A 17,196-nucleotide genomic window follows, 5' to 3' on the forward strand; every position below is an offset into this window, starting at 1 on the left:
TTTGCTGAAAAAGAGTTGCCAGCCTGAGAATTAGGAGGATTTTTGAATTCAGCAAAGGAAGACTAGGAGGGGTACCGCAAGGCTCAGTGCTTGGGCCTCAGCTATTTACAATCTAGGCCAATAATTTAGATGAGAGAACTGAGTACAATTTATCCATGTTTGTCGGTGACACAAAGTTAGATGGAAAAGGTGGCAATGAGGAATGCAAGGGCATACACAATTCTTGTCACAATGTTGGGAGATTACAACAGACCTCCTAACAGACAGCGGGAGATAGAGGATCGGATATGCAGACAGATTTTGGAAAGATGCATAAACAATAAGAGTTGTTGTGATGGGTGATTTTAACTTTTCCTATATTGACTGGGACATACTTATTGCTGGAGGCATGGATGGAGCAGAATTTGTCAGGAGCATCCAGGAGGCTTTCTTGAAACAATATGTAAATAGCCCAACTCGGAAAGGGGCCATATTAGACCTGGTGCTGGGAAATGAGCCCGGCCAGGTGATCGAAGTTTCAGTAGGTGATCATTTAGGGAACAGTGATCATAATTCCGTACGTTTTAAGCTGTTTATGGAAAAGGACAAGAGTGGTCCTCAGGTGAAGGTGTTAGACTGGGGGAAGGCTAATTACAACAGCATTAGACAGGACCTGGCAAGTGCTGACTAGGCGAGGCTGTTTGAGGGAAAATCAACATCCGGCATGTGGGAGGCTTTTAAATGTCAGTTGATTAGAATTCAGGACCAGCATGTATCTGTGAGGATGAAAGATAAGGGTGGCAAGTATATTGAACCCTGGATAACGAGGGATATTATGAATCTTGTCAATAAGAAAAAGGAAGCATTTGTAAGGTCTAAAAGGCTCAGGATAGATGAAGCCCTTGAAGAATACAAAGCAAGCAGGAAGGAGCTTAAGGTAGGAGTTAAGAAGGCTAAAAGGGGTCATGAAATGTCATTGGCAATCAGGATTAAGGAAAATCCTAAATTGATAAATACATATGTAAAGTGCAAGAGGGTATCCAGAGAAAGGGTTGGTCCATTGAAGGATATTGGAGGGAATTGATGTATGGAAAGATGAAATGGGAGAGATACTAAATTAATACTTTGTCTCAGTATTCACCAAAGGGAAGGACTTGGAGGATGAGGGTAGAGTGTGTAGATATTCTGAGTCATGTGGATATTAATAAAGAGGTGTTAGACATCTTAAAAAGTATTAAAGTAGATAGGTCCCCAGGGCCTGATGGAATCTACCCCAGAATACTGCGGGAGGCAAGGGAGTATCCTCATTGGACGTTCCAGAGGACTGGAGAGTAGCCAATGTTGTTCCATTGTTTAAGATGGGCAGCAGGGATAATCCAGGGATATATTGGCATGTGAGCCTTATGTCAGTGGTAGGGAATCTGTTGGAAAAGATTTACTCCCATTTGGAAACAAATGGACTTATTAGTGATGGGCAGCATGATTTTGTGAAGGGGAGGTCGTACCTCACTAATTTGATTGAGTTTTTTGAGGAAGTGACAAAGATGATAGATGTGGGAAAGGCAGTAGATGCTGTATACATAGACTTCAGTAAAGCCTTTGACAATGTACCTCATGGTTGACTGGTACAAAAGGTGAAGTCACATGGGATCAGTGGAGACCTGGCAAGTTGAATACAGAACTAGCTTGGGCACAGAAGACAGAGTGTAGCAGTAGAAGGGTGCTTTTCTAAATGGAAGGCTGTAACTAGCGGCATTACACAATAAATGGTTGAAGTCTTTGCAAATACTGACAGGCAGAGAGATCTGGGCGTGCATGTCCACCGATCACTGAAAGTGGCAAATGCGTGTGAATAAGGTGGTCAAAAAGGCATACGGCATGCTGGCCTTCATCGGCCAGGGCATTGAATGTAAAAGTTGGCAAGTCATGTTCCAGCTGTCTGGAACCTTAGTTAGACCTCATTTGGAATATTGTGTGTAATTCTGATCGCCACAGTACCAGAAGAATGTGGAAGCTTTGGAGAGGGTACAGTAGCGGTTTACTAGGATGTTGCCTGGCATGGAAGACATTAGCTATGAGGAGAGGTTAGATAAACTCGATCTGTTCTCACTGAGTGGCGACCTGTTAAAGGTTTACAAGATTATGAGTAGCATGGACAGAGTGGATAGTCAGATGCTCGTTTCTAGGGTAGGAGAGTCAAGTACTAGGGGGCATAGGTTTAAAGTGTGTGGGGAACAGTTTGGAACAGATGTGCGAGGAAAGTGGTAAATAAATGGAACATGCTGCCTGGGGAGGTGATGGGAGCAGGTATGATAGCGGCATTTAAGGGACATCTAGACAAATATATGAATAGGTGGGAATGGAAGGATACGGACTGGAAGGATAAGTGCAGGTGGTTTTAGTTTAGGCAGGTATCATGGTTGGCGCAGGCTTGGAGGGTCAAAGGACCTGTTCCTCTGCTGTATTGTTCTTTGTTTGAGATTGCAAAAGCATTTAAACAGGTTAAGTGATTGGGCAAGATTGTGGCAAAATAAATATAATGTGGAGAAGTATGAAATTATTCACGTTGGTAGGAAAAATTGAAAAAGGAGCAGAAAATGTAGAATGGGAAATGTTCATACAACTGGATGTATTAGTTCACAAATCACAGAAAATTAACATACAGGTATATGAAGAAGAAAGCAAACGGTATGTTAGCCTTTATTACTAAGAAATTTATTAGAAAGAGTATACGAGGAAAGAAGTATTACTGCAATTGTCTCGGGTCTTGGTGAGACCACACTAAGAGTACTGTGTAGAGCATCGGTCTCTTTACCTAAGAAAATATACACTTGCTTTTGAGAGGTCAACTTATAATAATAATAATCTGTATTGTCACAAGTAGGTTTACATTAACACTGCAATGAAGTTACTGTGAAAAGCCCCTAGTCGCCACATTCCAGCCTGTTTGGGTACATGGAGGGAGAATTCAGAATGTCCAAATTACCTAACAGCATGTCTTTTGGGACTTGTGGGAGGAAACCAAAGCACCCTGAGGAAATCCACGCAGACACAGGATTAACGTGCATTCTCTGCACAGATAGTGACCCATGCCGGGAATCGAACCTGGGACCCTGGCACCGTGAAGGAACAGTGCTAACCACTGTGCTACTGTGCCTTCCAGTATGTTTAATGGACTGACTTCTGCGAAGAGGAATAAGGCAATCTCATTGAAACATAAAACATACAAAATTTTTGTGAGGCATATTCATGTAGATTCTGTGAAGGTGGCTGCCATGCAGAACACAGGATGACACTCAGAATAAAGGGTTGGCCATTTAGAACTCAAGCGATGGTGAGCTTTTGTAATTCTCTACCCCAGAGAACAATGGATGCTCAGTCATCAAGTATATTCAAGGCAGAGATTTATATATTTTTGGATACTTCAACGGTCCTTTCTGATGATTCTCATATTTCCCCTTTATTTTGTGGTTTTTATTTAAATAATGGATGCTTAATGAGCATGTATCTTAAAGTCAAGCAGCAGAAAGAATGAGGAATGCAAAAGTTACAACACTCTGCTAGCTTTGGACAGAAAAACTCAAGACTTTTTGGCACACGTGAAATGGTTTGGGGCTCGGTTCGATTGACTGGCTGGTGGCTAATGAATTGGCCAAAAGATCGTATTCTGCCTGGTAACAGGTGGTGACCAGGTACTACACGTGTGGAGTGATTTTCAGAGACACAAGGAGCTCAGTTTGAATCCTGGATACACAGAGACAAGGACGTGCTCCCTCTCTTCTCTCTCCAGAAAGGCTGTGAGCTGCTGTATTTCTGAAACTCCAGAGACCGGAATGAATCTATAGTGAAAACCATTAAAGACTGGAAAGCAGAAATTGTAACCTGAAAGCCTGATTTAAAGGACAGTGCACGAGAAACAATCGTCTGAAAAAAACATTCTTTAATTTTCCTTTTACAACATTTCTTTTACATCCCTCTCCTCCCCTCTGTGTTTGCCTGTCTTGTGTGTGCGTGTGTGTATATAGAGGGTGGGGCAAGTTAAAATGGGGGGTCAGGAATTAGATAAGTTGTATTTGCTGCATGTCATTCTAGTTCTTGTTGTAAATAAAAAGTAATTTTGTTTAAATTTAAAAACCTGGTGACTGTAATTATTGGGCAGCCAAAGATTTCGGGTCATTTTCTAAGAATTATTGGTTAATTTTGTTGTGTTACAACTCCAGGTCAAGCGGGGCTGGAATTGACCACGCACTAGACCGGGGTGCCTTAACAACATTGAGAGAATCAATTAATGTGGGGATAGTGAAAGAAGGCGGAGTTGACGTAGAAGATCACCTACAATCTTACTGAATGGTGAAGCATGGCCTTCTCCTGTTCCCATCTGTTATGTCATGATCAAGTTGGATTTCTTAGTATCAACAGACAAGTTAAATATTCCAGTCGTTTTGTTTTGTGGAATAAAGAACAAAGAACATCAAAGAACAAAGACAATTACAGCACCGGAACAGGCCCTTCGTCCCTCCAAGCCTGCACTGACCATGCTGCCCGTCTGACTAAAACCCTCTCCTCTTCCAGGGACCATATCCCTCTATTCCCATCCTATTCATGTATTTGTCAAGACTCCCCTCAAAAGTCACCATCGTATCTGCTTCCACTACCTTCCCTGGCAGCGAGTTCCTGGCTCCCACCACCCTCTGTGTAAAATACTTGCCTCGTACATCTCCTTTAAATCTTGCTCCTCACACCTTAAACCTATGCCCTGAGCAATTGACTCGTCCACCTTAGGAGAGACTACTTTCTCCCACCGGAATAGAATCGCCCCTGGTCTGTGCTGGCTTTAGGAGCGGATCACAGGAGCTATTCACTCTCCTTGCCGTGCAAATTTAAGCATGTCGGGGAGCTTGTGGGATTCCATCCAGAATCTTGCAATCGGACCTCCACAATCAGGCAGCCCGATATTGAGGTCCATAACGTAAATCCTGACCACCCCCCCCCCCCCCCCACCGATGGTTGGGGCATCCACCCCTCCCCCCGCAATCACCACGGAATTACACGTCACCCGTCCACAGCATGTACAGAAAGTTAAGTGCTTTCTGCTGAGAAAAAGAGGAAGTGAAACAGCTTGGACTGGATTCACCCGCTGGCATGGTGAACCAGAAATCTGGCACGGCGGCCAGCTCCGTTTCGCCAGCTGGTCAATGCGGTTTCCCATTGTGGGGTAGCTCCTTGCTGTTGGGAACGCCCCGGGCTGCCGGCAAAACAGAGCATCCCGACGGCGGAGAATCCACCCCTTATCTCCTAAATGTTTATAAACAAGTATACATTAAGTGCCTTCACTTCCTCTTTTTCTCAGGAGAAAACACTCAACGGTTTTGATGTGGTGATGACCTGTCAATCGTAGCAAGATGATAATAAAGATTGTGGTTAGCTTTACAGCAGGGTACTTAACATGCATTCAAGCATGAAGTAAAATGAGAATAAACAATCCAAACAGATTGTCAAAGGATCAGAGGGATTTAAAGCCTTGAGCATTTTGGCTTTCCATGAAGTAACAGTTGCTGCTTTCAACACTTCTGTTTAAAGCAGCGGGTGTAACGGAGTGGAAAGTGAAAAAGCAGGGGCGAAATTCTCCAACCCCCACGATGGGTCGGAGAATAGCGGGAGGGCCTTCCCGACATTTTTCCCGCCCTCCCGCTATTCTCCCCCCCCCCCGCCCAACTCCCGACACGAATCGCTGCCGCCGTTTTTTTACGGCCGGCAGCGATTCACAGCTGTTCGATGGGCCGAAGTCCCAGCCCTTTACGCTGTTTTTACGAACGGCAAACAGACCTGGTCTGGCCGTTCGTAAAAACGGCGGGAACAACTCGCTTTTTATAACCATGGCACCGATTGGCACGGCAGTACCACGGCCGTGCCAAGGGTGCCATGGGTCCGCGATCGGTGGGCACCGATCGCGGGCAGCGGCCCCGATGCCCGCGCACTATTTGTCCTTCCGCCGCCCTGCAGTATCCATTCGCGGGGCGGCTGAGGGGCATCCCGGCCCGCGCATGCGCGGGTTTCGCGCAAATACGCGATGACGCCATCCGCGCATGCGCGGGTTGGAGTCTTCCAATCCGCGCATGCGCGGCTGACGTCATATGACGCGTCAGCCGGCGCTAACTCCGGCAAGCGGGCTTAACGGAATTCGTTAAGCCCGTGATGCCGGAGCTTGCGGCGTCGGGCTGCTAGCCCCGACCGGGGACCAGAATCGGTTCCCGGTCAGGAAGGGGCGCGCCGTTTTGGGAGAATCGCGCCCCAGAGGTTTTGCATAATTTCTGCCTGGGCTTCTCGGCAACATCCAGGAAGGGTGACCGATGGTGGCGGGGGTGGGTCACTGATATGGGTTACTGATTTGGGGTGTCTCTTCCATTGAGGGGGGGGGGGAGTCTCTAATATTGGGGATGGAGTCTCTAATATTGGGGGGAGGGGGAGTCTCTAATATTGGGGTTGGGGAGTCTCTAATATGGGGGGGAGGGAGTCTCTAATATTGGAGGGGGGGAGTCTCTAATATTGGGGGGGGAGAGTCTCTAATATTGGGGGGGAGAGTCTCTAATATTGGGGGGAAGTCTCTAATATTAGAACATAGAACATACAACAGTACAGCACAGAACAGGCCTTTCGGCCCTCAATGTTGTGCCGAGCCATGATCACCCTACTCAAACCCACGTATCCACCCTATACCCGTAACCCAACAACCCCCCCTTAACCTTACTTTTATTAGGACACTACGGGCAATTTAGCATGGCCAATCCACCTAACCTGCACATCTTTGGACTGTGGGAGGAAACCGGAGCACCCGGAGGAAACCCACGCACACAGGGGGAGGACGTGCAGACTCCACACAGACAGTGACCCAGCCGGGAATCGAACCTGGGACCCTGGAGCTGTGAAGCATTTATGCTAACCACGATGCTACCCTGCTGCCCCAAATATTGGGGAGGGGGAGTCTCTAATATTGGGGGGGGAGTCTCTAATATTGGGGGGGAGTCTCTAATATTGGGGGGTCTCTAATATTGGGGTAGGGGGAGTCTCTAATATTGGGGGGAGGGAGTCTCTAATATTGGGGGGGAGTCTCTAATATTGGGGGGGAAGTCTCTAATATTGGGGGTGGGGGAGTCTCTAAAATTTTGGGGGGAGTCACTAATATTGGGGAGGGGGAGTCTCTAATATTGGGGGGGAGAGTCTCTAATATTGGGGGGGGAGTCTCTAATATTGGGGAGGGAAGTCTTTGATCTGGGAACTGGGAGCGGTCTCTGATCTGGGATCTGGGGGCGGTCTCTGATCTGGGGGCGGTCTCTGATCTGGGATTTCCGGTCTGGGGGCGGTCTCTGGTCTGGGGGCGGTCTCCAGTCTGGGGGCGGTCTCCAGTCTGGGGGCGGTCTCCGTTCTGGGGGCGGTCCCCGTTCTGGGGGCGGTCTCCGATCTGGGGACGGTCTCCGATCTGGGGGCGGTCTCTGATCTGGGGGCGGTCTCTGATCTGGGGGCGGTCTCTGATCTGGGGGCGGTCTCTGATCTGGGGGCAGTCTCTGATCTGGGGCGGTCTCTGATCTGGGGGCGGTCTCTGATATGGGGGGAGTCTCTGATACATAGATAAATAGAAGATAGGAGTAGGAGGAGGCCTTTTGGCCCTTCGAGCCTGCTCCGCCATTCATCACGATCATGGCTGATCATCCAACAATAGCCTAAACCTGCTTTCTCCCCATTGCCTTTGATCCCATTCTCCTCAAGTGCTATATCCAGCCACCTCTTGAATATATTCAAAGTTTTTGCATCAACTATTCCTGTGGTAATGAATTCCACAGGCTCGCCACTCATTGTGTGAAGAAATGTCTCCTTATCTCTGTCCGAAATGATTTACCCTGAATCCTCAGACTGTGACCCCTGGTTCTGGACATACCCATCATTGGTAAAATCTTCCCTGCATCTACCCTGTCTAGTCCTGTTAGAATTTTATAAGTCTCTGTGAGATCCCCCTTCATTCTTCTGAACTCCAGCGAGAACAATCCCAACCTAGTCAATCTCTCCTCATATGACAGTCCCGCCATCCCTGGAATCAGTCTGGAAAACCTTTGCTGCACTCCCTCGAGAGCAAGAACATCTTTCCTCAGAGAAAGAGACCAAAACTGCACACAATACTCCAAGTGTGGCCTCACCAAGGCCCTGTGCAATTGCAGCAACACATCCCTGCTTCTATACTCGAAACCTCTTGCAATGAAGGCCAACATACTATTAGCCTTCTTTACCGTCTGCTGCATCTGCATGCTTACGTTCAGCGAATGGTGCACAAGGACACCCATGTCCCGCTGCACAGTCCACTCTCCCAATTTACAACCATTCAGGTAGTAATCTGCCTTCCTGTTTTTGCTTCCAAAATGAATAACCTCACACTTATCCAAATTATACTGCATCTGTCATTCGCCCAACCTGTCCAGATCTTGCTCTTGCTGTAGGATCCCTGCACCCTCGTCACAATTCACCCTCCCACCTAATTTGGTATCATCTGCAAACATTGAGATGTTACACTTTGTTCCCGCATCCAAATCATTCATTTTCTATTGTGAATAGCTGAGGTCCCAGCACCGATCCCTGTGGTACCCCACTAGTTACTGCCTGCCAATTTGAAAAGGATCCATTAATCCCTACTCTTTGTTTCCTCTCTGCCAACCAGTTTTCTATCCACCTCAATACATTTCCCCCAATCCCATGCGCTTTTATTTTGCACAATCTCTTATACGGGACTTGGCAAACGCCTTCTGAAAGTCCAAATATACCACATCGACTGGCTCACCCTTGTCGACTGTACTGGTTACCTCTTCAAAGAATTCTAACAGATTTGTCAAGTGTGATTTTCCCTTCATAGATTCATGCTGACTCGGACTGATCCTGCTACTGCTTTCTAAATGTTCCGCTATAAAGTCCTTGATAATGGATTGAAGCATTTTCCCCACTACCAATGTTAGGCTTACTGGTCTATAATTTCCTGCTTTCTCTCTACCTCCCTTTTTGAATACCGGAGTGATGTGAGCTACCCTCCAATCTGCACGGACCATTCCAGAGTCTATGGAATCACAGAAGATGACCACCAATGCATCCACTATTTCCAGAGTCACCTCCTTAAGCACTCTGGGATGCAGATTCTCAGGCCCTGGGGATTTATCCGCCTTCAATCCCATCAGTTTTCCCAGCACCATTTCTTTACTAATGTTGATCTCCCTCAGTTCTTCCCTCTCACTAAACCTTTCATTCTCCAACATTTCTGGGATCTGAATTGTGTCCTCATTTGTGAAGACAGAACCAAAGTATGTATTCATGATATGAGGGATGGGGTGGGGTGGACAGGATTTGTGTTGTCGGTGGGTGGGGGGGGGGGGGGACCTGGCCCTCCAAAGGACCTGGGGGCACCTATGTTTCATACTTACCCCCTTGACCCACCTCAGGGTCCACCCTATCAAGGCCACGCAGGAAAATAATTGCACCAAACCACACCTCCGTGAATCCTGGTGGTAAGGGCTGGAACATCACTGAGGCGTGGAGAATCGGGCTTTCAGCCCGTTAATCGGATGCAAATAGATTCAGCTTTTAGCCCATGCTTGATTCCCCAACGCATCGGGAACCACTCTACCGGCGGCAGAGAACCCACTCCGTAATTTAGAATAGAAAAAGCAGGTTAATCACAACATTACCTTTTGAAATTAATTGAAAACGTTAATATTAACATTCCCCACTTCATTTAGCTGAAATACAGGGAATTCTGTAAGTGGTTCTATGATAGAAGGATTCCAATGTTAAAGTACTCGGAAACATTAGTGATAATTGAATGCAGTAGGATTCTCGTTGCTAAAACATTAATTGTATTTCTACTGCACTTAAAAATGTATATGTAGTTACACATTTCGATCATGGAGCAGCATATGACTCTCAAAGTTTGATGCAATGCCAACTATGTTTATTGGAAGAAACAATGACAACAAACAGATAATTCTAAATTTAAATTAATTGTGTAAATGTCTCTTCCGTCACTTGGACATGAGTAATGTTTTTGTTTGTATCTAATGACTAAAGCCCTGTTTTGTGATTCCAGAATATGTAGGAGATCGCAATCAGTACACCCTGTAAAATTGTTTTACCCCAGCCTCCCCATGTTTCTCACATTTGAAGAACTCACCATCACTCACTTCCAACTCACCTCAACCCAACGTGAATATCTTTTAAACTTTTTTGGCCTGACCTCTGCAATTTCCTCCACCTATTTAAGTCCCATCAGCCAGTTGTACAGCAGACAATCCATGGGTAGAATTCTCCCATCCCGCCTGTTGCGGGTTTGGTGGTGGACGACAGCTGAGAATGTAACGGGAGCCAAAATGTCAGAGACCTGCCAGCGTAAAATCATGCTGCAATTCTTCCAATGGCGGGCTAATGGTGAGTTTGTCTTCCCACTGGCTTGTGGCATGAATTCCATTTGCATTCATTTTCCTTCATTTACATCATTATAACAGTTTCCCAGGGGAATTCAGTCAGGCCTTACAATGTTGCCAGCCTGAAATCAAGCCTGTCTAAAACCTAAATCAACCTTGATTGATAAAGAGTGGTATGCACAAGGCGATCCTCAGTTCGCAAGAGACTCTGAGGTCAGTGCAACAAATTTTCTGCCATAGTGCTGCTCTGCTCGTGATGCTCTACTGGGAGAGGCCACTCTACTGGGAGAGGTCGGTCCCTGCCCTCCATCTCCATGCTGATTTGGTCTTCATGGACAGCACAGTGCTGCTGGACCTATGGATGCTCCTGTGTCATTGTCTCAGATCTGCCCCTGGGGTTGGGGAGTACATGGATCTCCTTTTCCCTGCAACCACAGGTCAGTGTCTATCTAGACAGGGTTCATGCAGCCACCGCAACAAAGGTCTGAAGTTTGACCAGGGGTTCACTGCTACGTGAGGCTGTGTGGGAGCCTGAGGAAGACAAAGGAGGCAATGTAGAAAGAGGCATGTGCAAGGGATGGGGAGGGGGGAAGGAACAGTAAGGGCCCACAAAGGCCGGCAGAGGGGCAAGGAAGTGGATGAACAATGGAAGGCGGAGTGAAGATCGAGGGGAAGGGGGCCGGACCCCGGCAAGGCTGCATCAAAATCTCACAAACAAGCGGGTCAAAGAACTATCACATCGTTTACTGGAAGTGGATACAAAAAGGCTCCAGATGTGGTGAATAGAGGTTCAAGTGGGGCATGGATGCCTCGCAGTTGATGGGTTCAGAGGGAGGGAGGTTGTATCAAGGAACAGACTTCTTGAGGCTGCTCGGCTTTATCCCCTGGGCTGTTGGCATCGTGCATGATCTGGTGGGCTTGAGAGAGTGATATGAGTGTGCTGGACTGGTATTTAAATATGGCTCCGGAACCTTCCAACCCGCCAGCTGGTGGTGGACAGGCTATCAACTGCCGGCCCCTTAGGTGACTTGGAAGGGAACTCACCTGTGCATAATTAATAAGGTTCCAAGCGCAGAATCTGTTGTGGGATCCCGCCATTCAGGCCAGTGGGGAAGGTGTTGCTGGAGCCATCCGCCCAAAGTAATTAGTCTCAAAATCTAGAGAATTCCGCTCTATGTTTCTGATTCTACTTTGAGCCTGCCCCGACTCAAAGTCTCCTCATTCCATAGGGCTTTATCAAGTAGCTACCCCTACTCAGGCTAACTACGACCTTCTCCATAGGGGCTATAAAGATTAAAATAAAGAGGTACGGATGCACTGAGCACATATATGGAGCAGCAAGATTATTATATATGACATATCCTTTGATGGTTTGCTGGAGAGCAAACAAAGGACATTACTGTGAATCACAGCAGACTTGGGTTCTTGGGTACTCCGAGAACGGTTGCACGGTGGCAAAGTGATTAGCACTGCTGTCTCACAGCGCCAGGGACCCGGGTTCAATTCCGGCCTCGGGTGACTGTATGTGTGGAGTCTGCACGTTCTCCCATGTCTGCATGGGTTTCTTCCAGGTGCCCTGGTCTCCTTCCACAGTCCAAAGATGTGCAGGTTAGTTGGATTGGCCATGCTAAATTGCCCTGTAGTGTGCAGGTTGATTGGGGTTGTGAGGATAGGATGGGGAAATGGGATGAGGTAAGGTGCTCCTTCAGAGGGTCGGTACAGACACGATGGGCTGAATGGCCTCCTTGTGCACTGTAGAGATTCTATGAACAGTGATACCTAGCACTTGAAATAAACTGACTCTGTTGCTGGCATTCTCAGCTGGGCATAAGGTTCCTTGTCAAAATCTAATCTTTTATTTGGTACCTATTCTAATTCTAGTTTTCAGTCCAAAAGTAGCTTCTCCTTGGAGGATATGTTAAACATGAAATACAGTTGTACAGATTTCAATATAACTTTATGGCACAAATTTAAACATGTAACATAAACCCTTCGTTAAAATAGTTGATGAAAAAATACTTTAAAAATTAAACATTCTTGTGTTAATGGCAGTATCATAATGTCGAGCCTATATTGCTCTTTTGAACCTGTCAAAAATGTTCACATCTTTGTATTAGAAATAAAAGCAATTACATGCTGCAATCATGAGAAACAAACCTGACACACATGAAAGACAAGCACAGATCTGAATTTTGTGCTCTAAGCTTGATCTGACCGTGTTTTTTTTCCCTGTCTTTTTTCAATTCATTATACTGATATTGATTATTAATGTCACTCCTCATATTTGCCTATTTGACACAATGGCGCAAAACCTGTCCCAGTTTCTGTCCGACAATAAAAAGACCTCTACCATACAAGAATAAACAAATTGAAATCTGCTTTCATGGTTACTAAATATATCCAAATAATATGACTCACACACAAACCAAGAGTTTGCATTACAAAGTATAATTGTAAAATCTGAAATATGGGAAACTCATATAATTATTTTGAAAATAAATTGAAATTGATCACCAAACTAATCCCACTCCTTGAGCGGTATTTAAAGAGCTCTGCTGGAGTGGTAAATGTGTCTGCCAAGGGAACATAATTAAGCGGGAGCCAAAAACGCTGTTTCCCGACAAAAGATTGAGACATAGAGATTAAGTCAGCAGTGGATTGTGGTCAGGAGTCAAGGAATGCAAAATTAAGGGCCTCAAGAGCAGATTGAGTACTGTCTCATGTTGGCTCCTGGATGTTGAATTGAGGAAGTTGGGGTGGCATGGTGGCACAGTGATTAGCCCTGCTGCCTCACAGCACCAAGACCCAGGTTCAATACCGATCTCAGGTGCCTGCCTGTGTGGAGATTGCACACTCTCCCAGTGTCTGCGTGAGTTGTCTCCCACAATCCAAAGAGGTGCAAGTTAGGTGGATTGGAAATGCTAAATTCCCCCTAGGTGGGGTTACAGGGATAGGATGGGGTATTGGGCCTAGGTAGTGCGCTCTTTCAGAGGGTCGGTGCAGACTTGATGAGCCAAATTACCTCCTTCTGGCTCTCTTCCGAACAAGAAAATAGCCACGTTTAATCGAAATTGACCTGCAAAAACCGGACTAAAACATCCCCTCACCCTCAACAACACAAAGACTGGATGCAGCTCCAAAGGTAGCAAGGAAACAAAAAGCGATAGCAAAGGACAGGAGAAGTAAGCGAGCGGGTCAGCCGACCTATGAGAGAGGGATCCCCGGCCACACTCCAGAGAGAGAGAGAGAGAGAGAGAGAGACAGAGACAGAGAGAGAGAGAGACCAGCAACCTATAGGACGAGCCCCCTGCAGCTCCCCCCCCCCCCCCCCCCCCACCCCATCCCACGAGTGAAGGAAGACGTTGGTAGACTTTTCTCACAAAAGAACCAAAGAAACTAAAGGAAGATTTCAAAATCGAGGTTAAGGTGGCGGTCAAAATGGCGATGACAGAAGCATTAGCCACAATAGAGGTGGCACTCGACAAGGTGGAGAAGAGACTGGAGGCCTAGGGAAATACAACAAACAACTGGAAAAGCTTTGAGGATGGTAGCGACTCTGGTGAACCTGAAGGGAAAGGTGGAGAACCAGGAGAACCGGTCGAGGCGCCAAAACATCAGAATAGTGGGCCTGCCAGAAGAAACCAAGGGAAGGGACCCCACGGACTACATGTCCCAAATGCTGGGAAACCAGGTGGGAAGGGACAGCTTCCCTAACCCACTCGGAGATCAACAGGTCCCATAGGTCGCCCCAGCTAAAATCCAAGGCTGGGGGGCAGCCGAGAGCAATCATTACCAAGCTACAACGGTACCAGGACCGGGAGAGAATCCTACGTTGGGCCAGGCAAATTAATGCCTGCAGCTGGGAGGGACACAGGATCAGGACATTGGGGTAGACCGAACAAAGCGACAGACAGAATTTAATAGGGAAAAGTCAGTTCCGTACAGGAATGAAATCAAGTTTGGGATGCTGTACCCGGCCAGACTTCGGGAACATACCAGAGCAGAGAAAATTATTTTACCACCCCTCCAGACATGGACGGGTTCTTCCAAAAGAATGGACTGGACAAACAGCAGAGAAGGAAGCGATGAAAAAGACACCGGAGAGATGGAGAATGATAAAGGACAATTTGGGTGGGACTGTTTGGTCCCTGTACTTTATGAAGTAACTCACCAAACACTTTGATCTGCCCAAACCAGGATCCTTTTATTGTGTCTCGTGAGGTAAGGTGCCAATCTGATACAGAGTACATTATTATGGAGTCTTCCTACTCCTCTGGAACTTATACCTAGCACTGACTAATTACATGTACGACTTTCTACCCTTTCAATCTTCTTCTGAAGATGGCCGGATATGTCTCCCTTTATATCCGGGTCCCAGGTCACAGGACCTTGGTCTGGAGACCGCTTGGTGTGTTTGTACCGCCACCTGCTGGTTGGAGGTCGCACACCATCCAAATATGATATAACCCATAGACATATCACCACAGACTGTACTGCCTCGTTCTGAACCGGGAACAAGTTCACAGAAAGGAGGGGGGCGAGAGAAGCAGTGCGAAGAAGAGGGTGAGGAGGAGACAGAGGAGGAATAAAAGCAACGGGCATAAGAGGGGATCTAGAGAAGCAGTGTGAAGGAGAGGGTGAGGAGGAGACAGAGGGGGAATCAAAGCAACGGGCGTAAGAGAGGATCTGGCCACCCAGGAGCAGGGGCACCATACAAGCAGGAAAACTAGCGCAAGAAGGTACGAGTGAGTGGAGGCCCCCGGCGCATCTCCCACCCAGGAGAAAACGCCTGCCAATTGGAGAGGGGGGTCGTGAGTATACCACCAAGGCGGGGTGTGGGGGCGAGATCTAGCAGACAAATGGGGGGGGGGGGCGTGGAGGGGAGAACAGAGGGGGAGGACAACAGGAAGGAAAGGGGCAGTGGAAGGAGAGAGAAGCAGGATCACGTAGAGGGGGAACAAAGGGACAATGGGGTGAAGGGCTCAAGGTTGGCTACAACAGGCTATCCATGGCAACAAGGAATAAATTGTCAAGGCAAGCAGGCACTTTGGAGGGTCCCCAAACAAAGGAAAACCCTGGAACCAGGGGCTCACCCACATTGCGTACACATAGTTGGTGGCCATGTTGGGTGATCTCTAGACAAAAGGAACCCCCGGAGGCCCGTCCTCATGGGAGTATGGTGACCATGGCCATTTTGGATGGCCCCCTAACAAAGGGAAAACCCAGAGTGCGGGAGCACATCCGGTAAGTATGGCTGGTCCCACAAGAGGATGGAGGGGGACAAAAACCTGCCATCAGAATAGTGAGTGGGTATGGAGATGGCATGGAGTGTGCATGTGACATGGACAAGGGGTGAGGACTAAAGGGCCCAACAGCTTCCAAAATAACAGGGACAATGTTGTGGAGAACGGAGGGAAACCAGGACACCTTGCCATTCACCTGCCCACATTACCACATACGATCTGCTTGCAGGGTGGGCGGATCCCACTCTATCCCCTCTTTGACTCAAAAATTGGGCGTAACAGGCCTTTTAAATGAAGGCACATCTGCCAAATCTGGCAATTTCTTGACTCAAGCTACCAACATCAGAAGCAAAATATATCCGAGTGTTGGATTAACGACAATGTATAGCCATCCATGTTTTAATGTTGACAATTTCAATTCAGTATTGTTTTATTTTTAAAGGACTTCGATGTAAAATTTTGTTAAAATGCTGATAAAATAAAGTACATGTTTTTTCATTCTTAGTATCCTGAGTGTATTGTGAAAGCCAAAGAAATTCACAATGCTCAGAAAAAGTGGCGTTAAAGACTTGGTCGATTTAAGATATTTTGATTCCTATGCAACTGAGCCATGTGCTGTTTCTTCTAATGCACCAAAAAGTCTATACTCCCATTGATGACATATGTCGATGGTAGGCACAAGTTAATCTGATGTCTCCACTTTATTTGTGCAGACACGTCATAATGGGGACAGAGAGCGTGAAAGGTCAATAAGGATAGGCAGGAATATGGGTTGAAGTTTCAAGCAAATCAGCCATGATCTTATTGAATGGCAGAGGAGGCTTGAAAGGTGGAGTGGCCTACTCTTGCTCCTGATTCATCTTGAATCATAGAGTCCCCACAGTGCAGAAGGGGGCCATTTGGCCCATCAGGTCTGCATCCACCTTCTGAAAAGGGTCCAGGCCCATTCCCCCGCACTATCCTGCAATCCTGTAGCCCCATCTGACCTTTGGACACTAAGGGGAAATTTAGCATGGCCAATCCACCTAACCTGCACATCTTTGGACCATGGGGGGAAACTGGAGCACCGGGAAAACCCCATGCAGGCAGAGGGAGAATGTGCAAAGTCCACATAATCACCCAAGGTCAGAATCGAACCTGGGTCCCTGGCACTGTGATGCAGCAGAGTTAAGAACTGTACCACCGTGCTGCCCTATGTTCATATATTTTAAAAATGGAACATGTCATTGAAGCTTTTCTTCTTGCATTCATCAGGTCAGATTTGCAAGAATACCAATCGTAACGGGGACAAAATTTAAACTGCATGAGGAGGGTGCTGATTGGTTACAAGAGGAGTCTAATTGGTTGAGGTGTTGCCATGGAAAATACTCCAGAAAAACATTTAACTCCTAAGTTTTTGTTTAAGTTCAAACCAGACAGGTCTGATTGGTGAAGGCCTTGCCAATGGGAACGAATCGGGGAACGGCTGTCCCCCAAGATTTTGTTTAGGTGAAAATTACACCTTTTTCAATTAAATGACAATT

The 17,196-nt window shown here is 46.9% G+C and overlaps 1 protein-coding gene across 2 annotated transcripts in view; it reads right to left on the reverse strand.

The window, feature by feature from the left end:
- The window catches only part of tmem132e (transmembrane protein 132E), a 780,602-nt gene that overhangs the window by 625,162 nt on the left and 138,244 nt on the right, over positions 1-17,196 (reverse strand). The window contains exon 1 of one of the 2 annotated variants that reach the window (XM_038813828.1): positions 10,202-10,258. The exons of the other annotated variant lie outside the window; for it this stretch is intronic. The gene's annotated coding sequence lies outside the window, so the exon portion shown is untranslated. Of the gene's footprint in view, positions 1-10,201; positions 10,259-17,196 lie in introns of those variants that run through there. 2 annotated transcript variants of the gene reach the window in all.

This window comes from Scyliorhinus canicula, chromosome 12, assembly GCF_902713615.1.
Source record: "Scyliorhinus canicula chromosome 12, sScyCan1.1, whole genome shotgun sequence".
NCBI classification, from domain to species: domain Eukaryota; kingdom Metazoa; phylum Chordata; class Chondrichthyes; order Carcharhiniformes; family Scyliorhinidae; genus Scyliorhinus; species Scyliorhinus canicula.